We start from the raw sequence: 11,127 nt of genomic DNA, 5'->3' as shown, positions 1-11,127 counted from the left end.
TTATGGGAAAGCTTTAGTCCCCAGTGAAATGAGTAATGCAAACTGGCCCTTAAAAGGGCCAAGACCCTCAGGCTTTGGGAGAGAATGAGAATTCCTGACCTCTTTCAAAGTTTCACAGAGAAAATGGCAGGTAAGATGACCTCTTCAAATGTGGAAATTTTACAAGACAAGTCCTATTATGCTCCAGGACATTAGGGAGGTCTTCATGTGTGTCGTGAGGTGGGGGGGGGGGGGGGGGGGAGAATGGTGAAAGAGCAGTTCATTGTATATTCCTTTCTCCAAATCAGAAAGCACACTCCTAGATTGTTAGAACTGAAATGAGCATTTATTATATCATTATCCTGTGCCAGGCACTTTGCTAGGGGCTGGGGATGCAAAGAATAACAAAAACTGAGCCCCTGCTTTCAAGAAGCTTCCAGTTTAATGGCGAAATGACATATAAATAACTAAGTATTTTAAGGAAATGGGAGGTAATGTCAGAAGGGAAAACATTAGCCCCTGGAAAGACCTCTTATAGAAACTAGAACTTGAGCTGAGTCCTAAAGGGAGAGCTCTGAAATGTATCCGTCAACAGACATTGTGGGGAAGTCTTGAGTAATAATCACTATGAATCAAGTCAAAACAAGCTTCAACATGTCTGGAGAGCCATCTGTATCCCACTGAAGTAGCAGGCTCCTTCTGTTCAAAGCATCTTCGTAGCATATTTCAGGGGTCAAGGAAGTATTGAGAATTATCAGCCTCTAGTTCTCTTTGGGACAGTAATTGAGACGTAGGGGATTTGGGGATCCATAGCTGTGATATTACCAAGTGAACCATTATATTGGGTGATAGAGAAGGTTACGTTCAGGGACTGATGGAAACATCAAATTGAAATGAGGTTAGTCAGTCATTCGATAAGTCGTTATTAAATACCTAGTGTGCCAGGAGATGGAGATAGGAGTCAAACAAAGGCAAAAGACAGTCTGGTTTTCTCAAGAAAATCACAGTCTAAGGAGAGAAGCAACATGCAAGCAACTATGTTCAAACAAAATACATACAGAATAAGTTGGACATAATTAATAGAGGGAAGGCACTAACATTAATTGGGATCATCGATGGTTTCTTGCAAAAGTGGGATCCTTTAAAGGAATCCAGAGAAGGCAAGAGGCAGAGATGATGAGGGGAAACATTCCAGGCATGTGGAAAAGTCAGTGAAAATGCATAGAATCTGGAAAGTAGTGTCTTGTTCTAGAAACAGCAGAGAGGGACTGAAGGGGAAAACAAGGGGTAAAACAAAAAACTGGAAACACAGAAGAGGTCCAGATTGTGAAAGCCTTTGAATGACAAATGGAGAAAGTTATATTTGATCCTAGAGATGATAGGGAGCTACTAAGGTTTACTCAATAGAGGTGAGGGGATACGTTAAAATTTCTGTTTTAGTAAGATTAATTGAACAGTTGAGTGGAAGATGGACCAGAATAGAAGAGTATTGAAGAACCAAAAGTCTTGACCAACTAGTTCTAATGCAGGCACAAAGTGATGCACATCTGTACTTGCAGTGTTGGAGGAGTTGGGTGGCAGTGATAGATCAGAAAAGAGGAGCAAGTGAGACATATTTTGAATATTAAATTGATAGGATTTGGCAACAGGATGTGGAGGATGAGAGGCAGGAAAGAATCAAGGACAACACCTAAGTTTTGAGCCTGCATAATTGGAAGGATGATGGTGCCCTTGACAGGGATAGAGAAGTACAGAAGGGGAAAAGTTGGGGAGGAAAAAACAGTGAACTCAAATTTAGATGTGTTCAGAATAAGATGTCTACGTGATATCCAGTTTGCGATGTCTCAAAGGCCGGAGATAGGATTCAAGAGTGAGGTTAAGACAGGGTAAGTAGATATCAACATACATCATATCAACATATATCAAGATGTCAATATAATCAACATGGAGATGATCATTAAAACTTCAGAAGCGGATGAAATCATCCAGTGAAGTAGTACATAGGAAGAAGAGAAGGGGGCCCAGGACAGAACTTCCTTTAGCAATGGTGACCTGAGTAAAGATTCAGCAAAGGAATCTGTGAAGGCTTGGATGAGACAGGACAGTAGGAGAGCCAGGCTAGAATGAGGTCTCAGCTAGAAACAATTGTTGGAACTGAGACAAAACTCTTTCCTTTAATAAATTCTCTTGGTTTTTTTCCTATCTTAGACCAGGCTTACAATTTCATTGGCATAGGGACTTCAGGGGTTGGAGATTTCCCATAGGAAAGGACATCAGCACTTGATCTGCAAGAAATTTTTTAAAATAGAGGAATAGAAAAGTATAGGGAGAGGTAGGGTTGTGCAGGGGACCAGAGCTGGCCTCTGAATCAGAAAGACCTAAATTCAAATCCTACCTCTGATACATGCTGGGTGTTTGACCCTGAATAACTCACTGAACCTCTCAGTGTCCCAGGAAATGCTGTAAGATTTCATCTGTAGAGCAAATGAATGATCTCCATTCCTAGCAGGAGTTTCCTTCAGAGGAGTCCTCTGTGCCAGTGAGATCACAAGTCCCATCAAAAACAGAAAAAAGAAACAAGCAACAGAACAGGATATATACAAGAAGGTAAAAGAAGATCCACTATGCTCAAAATAATTTATCAGAGACATTTACAGAATTTTTTCTTTTCTTATCTTCATTGTTCTCTTTCTGTTTTCACCCTTACATACTTTAGTGATAACTTGCCACTTCCCAAACTTTTTGTAAATTTGTTTTTTTCCTTCGCTCCTTCTTGCCATTTCATGATATGATATTATCCATAATTCTCTACTATTCTTAAGATTTTAAAATGCATTTGTGTTCTCAACTGCCATTGTCCTTAGTTACCATATTTCTTCACTTATTTCTAGAAGGTTAAATATTTTCTGCTTTGAGGTGTTTCTAGGTTCTTGGTCTTTTGATCTTGTTGTAGAAAATGATTCCAATTTCCTATGAAATAGTTATAGTCCATGTTGCTGTCTATTCCTTTATCGATTCTTCCCTCCACTTTTTAGACATCAACAACTTGCTCAAATAAGTCAGATGGGAGTCATCCAATTACATACCATATATTCACATTTTTGTTATTTCTTCCAATTTGCTATTGATTTATTCTTTGTCTCAACAAATCAATGCTCAGATTGTACATAGAAAGTTGGTTCACAAATGACTCACATCCATAACAAATCATTTCTTGTCTTTTAGAGCATAGTCTATTTTGCTTTCTGTGAAATTATTTGGTGTTTGCCATTCCCAGTGCCTCCCACCTCTCTTCTCAAAGAAAGCATTCATGATATGCTGGTAACATTTCTCTACACTTAATAAACCTTTGCTATCTCTCACTTCTTAGATCTTTTCTAGTATTTTTTTATATCTTCCTTTTACCCATTTTCACACTGAAGCCATTAAGTAACCATATCTATTTTGATTTAGTTTGGGAAAACGATATCAAATTTTTCATAGCATTTCTCTTCTCTACCTTCTTCAATAAATGTTGATACAAAAATTCCAGTTACATTCATGGTGTTCCTTTGGCAAATGAGGACTAAAAATGAGATGACCTGGTAGGTTAGAAAATGATATTTCTTGTTGCCTTGGGACACATGAGAAGATCAATTCTGCCAATTCATTTATCTCTCCAAAGAGGTCTTGGAATCAATTCATTTCAATTTCATTTTCTCTTTTGATTTTATTCAGATTAGGAATGTCAGGATTTCTGGGCTGAATTTTCTCCAATAGTAAATTCACTCATTTATGACTAGAAAAGAATCTCTCATTCAGAGCACCATCAGCTAAATGAATGTTTATGGATATTCTAAAAACAGTGATTCCTAGAATCATCTTTGTCCTCCATAGGAGCAAGAGGGGATTGCCCAGGATGAAAAATCTTCATTTTCTAATTTTCCTTTGTTTCATGGCTTTCTGGGGCCAGAGAATGAGGAGACTTGTCCCCTGTGAACTGACACATGGGTGACAAGCCTCCTCATTCTTAACTAAGCAAATATTCACAAAGCAGATATAATGTCTGATTGGGAGCAGACCCAAAGCCTTTGCAACATGGTAAAATATCTAGGAAAGCCTGTACTCTGCCTTTGAGAACCCAAAGTCATCTCCATACCATAACAAGTACCAGAGTAAGGTCCTACAAAGGTTATGAACAAATCATATTTAAAAGATACACAAATAAAAAAGCCTTTCTCCCTAATAATCAAAGAACTATGATTTTAAGAACTTTGAAATTCATACTATTCCACTGAATTGAAATAAAAATAAGACCAAATTCTACTGGGACTTTGGCGAACAGATAAACTTATGGGAAATAATTCTGTGAGTAGATGAGGGACTAGGATAAGATTTGGTTAGCTAGGAGGTTCAACTTAGTTTGAATATGTCTTTGGAAGAGGTATCTGTGCAAAGGTTATTTGCCTAAAGGAACCACTGCCATGTTTCTCAGGCCCTTGGTTCATTTCCCTTTCCCCTAATATTTACCTTCACTGTTCTATAACATACTTATTCTTATTGTACAAACTCACGGACTTAGCAAGACATTTTAAAGTAGTGCTTCTAAAGTAGTAGTCAGTGCCTTTGACACTGTAGGCAAGCCCAAGAACCCTTTTCAAAATAATCATTTTAAATGTTTAAAAGATTACAAATGAAACCAATTACACTGAAATGCAGTTAGCAAATTTAAAAAGACTTCCCAGGCCCCAGTTTAAGAATTTTTGCTTTACCAGATGAAACAGCTGTCCCAAGATTATGGATGAGGGCTAAGTATACTGTCCTAGTTTTTTTTCCCCTATCCTTTTTTAATGTGCCCAACCACCAAGAGCTTGATTAAAGTATGAGTTGGCATTTTCTCCTTCTACATTTTTGGCCCCCTTCTCTTTTCTACTTACAAGCAAACAATGGCCAGACAAGATCTGTTCAACTCAACATCGTGTCCTGGCCCAACTGGCCTCTCATGGCATCTTGGCTTATATCTGTCTCTCCTTTATTGACTAGAAGAGTAGGCGTTATTTCAGACCCCCTTCTTTTGGGACAAAGGGGGAAAGGTCATGATATTAGGACACACCCTGTCATCCAGAGCTAAGGCCCAGAAAGCAAGCTTGTGCCCTGAGGTTGGCATAACAACAATCCTTTGCACTCACTTTCTGGATGATCTCAGCCACAGGAAAATAGCTCAATTGTTTCACAGAATTATTGTATTGCTTTAACCAGTACCAGGTGTTGGTCTGAGCTCAGACAAGAACTAGACCAGCTTGGACAAGTGCCCATATTCCAGTCATGAAGCCCTGCTGGGAATCAAACTGGTCTCATCGTTAATGTTATCCCTCGTTTTCAGGGCTACAGCTCACTGTATTGCCACTGGTATAGGTATGAAGATCTCCCCACACCACCTCTAGTCCCCTGACACGGATCCAGGCACATGAGTCTAATTCCACTCTTTGCTTGCACTCCATTTCCCTCACTTTAAAATTAAACTTCTGTTTGATTCTCTGAAAAAAAAAAGAATCCCTGCTTTAGAGTTACAATCTTCAAGAGCTGAATAGAAGAACAGAAAAGAAAAGTCTATTTTTAGGCGAATTTTAAAGACTTCTTTCAAAAGCCTGCACTCTTGGGAAACAGATTTTTCTATATTTTCTGGAAAGTTAGAGGAAAATAAATTTTCCAGTTGTTGAATTATGTTCTCAAAGGTTAAAAAAGAGATCAAACCTCCTTTTCACACAAATATAATTCAAAATGAACTGGAATGAAAGATTTTAAAAAATGTAACCCCATCTCACATACAGCCTGAAGCTAAATGTGAAGCTGGGAAGATTTATTGAGACATCTTGGGAGAAAAGGAGAGAGAGATGGGGGGGGGGGGGTAGGGAATGGAGGGAAGAGAGAGAGAGAGAGAGAGAGAGAGAGAGAGAGAGAGAGAGAGAGAGAGAGAGAGAGAGAGAGAGAGAGAGAGAGAGAGGAGGGTAGCTAAAGCCGTATTTCTTCCCTCAAATCTCTTCTTAAATACCATTTATTTATAAAACTAATTAATGGTCAGGTCCTGGTAGCTCATGCAATTCAACTAAAGGTTTATTTTCCCTTATTTTTCCTATTCCTACACACCCCAGATTAATATCTTTCTTTGCTTTAACACTTATAAGATTAAATATAAATTCTATATTAATTTCTTCAAATTAGTCTAGTAGAGAAGAGGGAAGTACCCATTCCCTGGGAATTAATGGAGATTACATTTTTGGAATATGCTTGGCACATAATAAATGTTTAATGAATGCTTATTCATTTATTGCATTCTATTTTTCTCTACATTTTTCCAGATTCAAAACCAGTGATTTGTTAGGGCATGGGGTGGGGAGGGAGGTGGGGGAGCAGCCTGGCAAAGCAACATAAAATACATTCTCATATCAACTTTCTAAGACAAATTGAGTAAGTAGAGCAACGGGGTAGGCAGAGAGAAGAAGGTGTGGAAGATACCCCAGGGCAGTATAGACTATTACTGGGGAAGTTTTGACCTGGGGGGAGGGGAGGGAATAAAGAGTGGGAGGCATGCCACCTGGTACCTTCCTCTTTTAACTTTTAATTATTCTTTCTAACTAGCTGCTAAACTTCGTTGTTTTTGTGCTACTAGAATTGTTGATACCTTGCATATTTCCAAGCTGTGGTCAAAGTCCCATTTACCTTGCCCTAGTTCTAGTTCTAAGTCTTTCCCATATCCAAATGCAATGAATGAGATCCAAAAGACATAAAAATGTCTCACTTGTCTCACTAAGCCATAAAAAGAGCCAGAAGCCATCTTTCCTTGCTTCAGATGACACTTCAGTAAATTTGTTTTTGTTGTTTTCTCAGAGAAACCATACGTTAGTTTAAACAAACCAGAAAAAATGAGTCAGGCAGCGTGTGTGTCTGTGCGTGTATGTGTGTGTTAACCACATATCAAAGGAGTTTTTCGAACCACACGCTCTGCTCAGAACACCTTGTTTTCACAAAGGCTGGAACTTCTTGCTCCTTCAATTCATTCAGGTAACTCCTATGTTCATCCTTTCTTCTTAGTGTTTAATGCAGAATCTTACACTTAGGAGATAGCGAAAGGGAAGAGAATGAATGCAATCAATACTTCCTGACTGATTGGGTAACCAGATGAGAAGAGACCTTGACATCTCACTCAAGCTTCCCCCTGTAATTGCCACCTCACAACATTCCCTGTTTGTACATTATCTACTCCACTTAGATTCCATTCATTAGGAATCTACAACTGGAATATGTTGTTGGGATGAGTCACACAAGATGGGGTACAGTCTGTGCCTCTCAGTTAGATACCAGGTCCAATGAAGTAGCCACAGAATGAGTGGCAATGCCATGTACAGGGCACATTAAAGTATGCAACCCATTCTAGATAGATTCTCATTTGCACTTCATGGTACCCTAGGAAGATAGGTACAATTATGAACATTTTAGAGATGAAGGTCAGGAGAGGATACATGTCATGCTCAAGGGCACATAGTTTGTATCAGAAGCAGAATTCAAACCCAGACATTCCTGGTGGCAATTCTAGTACCATTTTCCTCACACCACAAAATTTTAAGTGATGCTAGTCTACTTTAGAATAAAAGTCATGGGGTTTTTGAGGCATTAAAGAAAAAATTTGTGCTGAAGGCAAGAAAATGGTTAGGAGGTGGAGGAAAGAATTTACAATATATCTAAAATAGAGGAAGATATCAAAGGTGTGGGGAAAAGCTCAGACCTTATCAATTCTCAAAATGGCCAAGAGAACATCAACAATGACCCATGTTTCTGCCCACCCTTCTTTTGTGAGGGTCCTTTATATGCAAATTGAGGATAACCTTGATGAGGGTCTTAGTAAGAAACAAGCAGGTTTTCACAAGCGATATTCAACAATGGACCACATTTTACCACCTCATAATGGACCAAAAGACACTTAAAAAGAACCACATCTTTGCCATCTTACGGCCAACTGGAAGATGTAAAGAATATAAACTCCCACTGTAGTTATTTTTATTGATTATGCAAAAACCTGTGACTTCATAAAACAAAAATACCACTTTACAGGCTCTTTTACAACAAAGTTTATCCCATGGACACATCAAGATCATTCAGGATTCTTTGGAAGATGTGACAACAAATATTCCTTCTCATTGACTTTCTGATCATTAACATCAGGCAAAAGATAAAATGGGGATGGGTATATTTGCCAAAATTGTTCCCCATGGTGATGGAGGAGATTCAGACGAGAGAGTATTTTTATTAGAACAAGACCCAAGACACTGCAAAGCCTCCTGAAAGAAATGTGCAATCACTGAAAGGAGTCTGGTTTGTCCATCCACACAAGAAAGATTAAATGGATGACAACATATATTTCCAGTATTTCAGCCTGTATCTCAGTGAATAACCTAATACTCTGTAGAGTTTGTCCATAAGTGTGTGAATCCTGGACAGGCAGCAGAGAGGGGCAATGAGTTGGTCCCAGTGTTGTAAAGGGATCTGCATGCTTTGCAAGTTTTAACTAATTCTGACTAATTTGCAGGCTCTTTAAAAATCCCAAGCTCTCCATAACCACAAAGGCCCATCTTTTGGACACAAAACTTTTATCTGGCATTGCTGTATGACTGTGAGACTTGGAACTGTACTGCCTCTAAGGAAACAAGCATGAGCATGACACAGACGACCATGGAGAGGTCCACTGCAGGTGGGAGCAGGTTGTGACACACATCCAACAAGGGACTTCAGAGAAAAACAGAACAAAATAACATCATCAAAGAGTTAAATAACAATGAAAGGATGAGTTGAACTGGTGAGAGTAAGTGATGGCCAGAATACTCCCCTAAAATGCTCATGATATCAAAAGGCCTCCTCCAAGTTGACTGGACCCCCTCTGGTGAATTCTTGAGAGAATGTTGGCAAGAGTTATCCAGGGTGGATAGGCAGGGGATGGATTGTGACCTGCATCATTAGAGGAGAGCCATTCCAAAGAGATAATACACTCACAAGGACAGTAGAATGTAGAATTCTTAAAGGCAGGGACTTTTTTGTTTTGTGTTTGTAGTCCAAACTCAGGCACAGTCCCTTACATATAAGTGATACTTAGAAAATACTTTAGGATTAGGGTTATTTCTTTTGAGGGCAGCTAGGTGGTGCAGTGGATAGAGCAGGAGTCAAGAGGACCTGAGTTCAAATCCCACCTCAGACACTTGACACTCACTAGCTGTGTGACCTTGGGCAAATCACTTAACCTCAGTTGCCTCATCCTGGGTCATCTCCAGTCATCCTGATGAATATCTGGTCACCAGATTCAGATGGCTCTGGAGGAGAAGTGAGGCTGGTGACTTGCACAGCTCTCCCTCACTCAAAACAAAGTCAAGTGCAAATCATGTCATCATTTCCCTGATGGCATGGTCTTCTTTGGCAACAAAGGACGAACACACATATTTCTTTTGAGGAATTTCACATATGCATGGGAGAAAATTTTTAGAGAATGATCTTGAAGCAAAGTTTTTCTCTACTGAATAAAACACTTTTAAGACTTGAGAAACCACAAGCATCATAGGGCTTTGTATTCTCTTCATATTTCACTCAAAAAGGCCATCTCTCCCTCAGCCTTACCTCCTGCCTTGCCTTCATTCATGTGCCTTTCATTCTTCTGTGTCCTCCAGTTCTATAACCATGACCCACAATTTAGACCCATGGTCAGAGTTTAGTGCCAAAATCTACTGTATCCATCCATGCCCCTCTGGCCCTTCTCAATATTCTTGACCAACTTCCTTGGCCAAAGTCCCCTCCTTTGACCACCACTCCCCTCTGGGTGTTGTCTCTCCCATTAGAATAAAAGCTTCTTGAGGGCAGAGGCTATCTTTGCTGTTTTCATTTGTGTCCCTAGCACTTAGCAAAATGCTTGCTTGGCACCTTGTGAATGACTGTTTTACTGCTTTACTCATTCACTGGAGTAAGGCTACAACACGCTAACAGAATAAAGGGTGTCAGCACAGAAATGCAGGAGCAGAAAAAAGGTTTACCAGTTACCCAGTGAGACTGAGGGGTGATTCCCATTCTCCCTGTGGGCACATGTCTTGTTACCTTTATAAAATGGTAAGCTCCTTAAGAACAAGTCCTCATAGGCTGATAGTCTTAAGGCTGGAAGGAACACTTGGAACCAAGTCCAATTGCTTCATTTTACATATTGCAGACTGGGGCTAAGAGCTTAACTAACTTGCCCAGATTCCTGCAACTAGCAAGCCTCTGAGGCAGGATTTAAATCAGTCTTTCTGACTCAAAATCCAGCACACTCTCTCCACCACCTGAACTAACTGCCAACTGGTACGTTTTCAGTATCAAGATAAACCAAGAATGCTTCCCCAAATGTCTGTGTGAACTCAGAGGAGGCTATTACATGGAATCAGCAGGTGTGGGTGCATTGCAATCTTTCTCTTTGGATGAGATAATCGCATCTAGGAGATCGGAGATTCATGGAGCATTTGAAAGCCAAGAGCTGTCTCGAGGCCAGAGATCAGATGATGAAGTACCCCCCCTCCCCTCTCTGGAAGGAGGAATGGGATGTCGGTGTCCAAGACGGTGGTTACCGTCAGACTTGGTCTGCAATGGAAAAGCTTAGACAATGATTAATTAAACATAATTGAGCCTCTTTCACAACAAGAGGGAGCTCTTTGGTCTATTAGCAAGGAGGAGAAAGAAATGACTATATATGTACATACATGTATATGTTTATGTATGTAGTCCTTTATAGTCATATGTAGTCACACATGTGTGCATACACACATATATGTATATATGGAGATATATATATATAATATAGACATACAAGATAATTTTTAAAAGCTGAAAACTTCACAAAATGGTTCTCTAGAGAGGAGCTTCCAAAATATAGATATCTTGGTGGAGCTGTTTTTTTAAACTCACATATTCAAGAAAAAACATACACAACCTTTCCAAAAGTAGTGCATTCACATCTTGCCTGTTTTTTCCTCTTCACCATCTTCTTTTCCAAGTTAAAAAGGAGAGATAGGCTCTTGTTCTCCCAAGTTGCCTTTGCTGGGTAACAATGCATTGGCTTTCCCAAGGGATTATCCACGGTGTGACTTACTTTTCAAGGAGTGC

Source organism: Notamacropus eugenii, chromosome 3 (assembly GCF_028372415.1).
Source record: "Notamacropus eugenii isolate mMacEug1 chromosome 3, mMacEug1.pri_v2, whole genome shotgun sequence".
NCBI lineage: Eukaryota > Metazoa > Chordata > Mammalia > Diprotodontia > Macropodidae > Notamacropus > Notamacropus eugenii.
The sequence above is the reverse complement of the archived record's forward strand: the minus strand, read 5'-3'. Positions refer to the sequence as shown.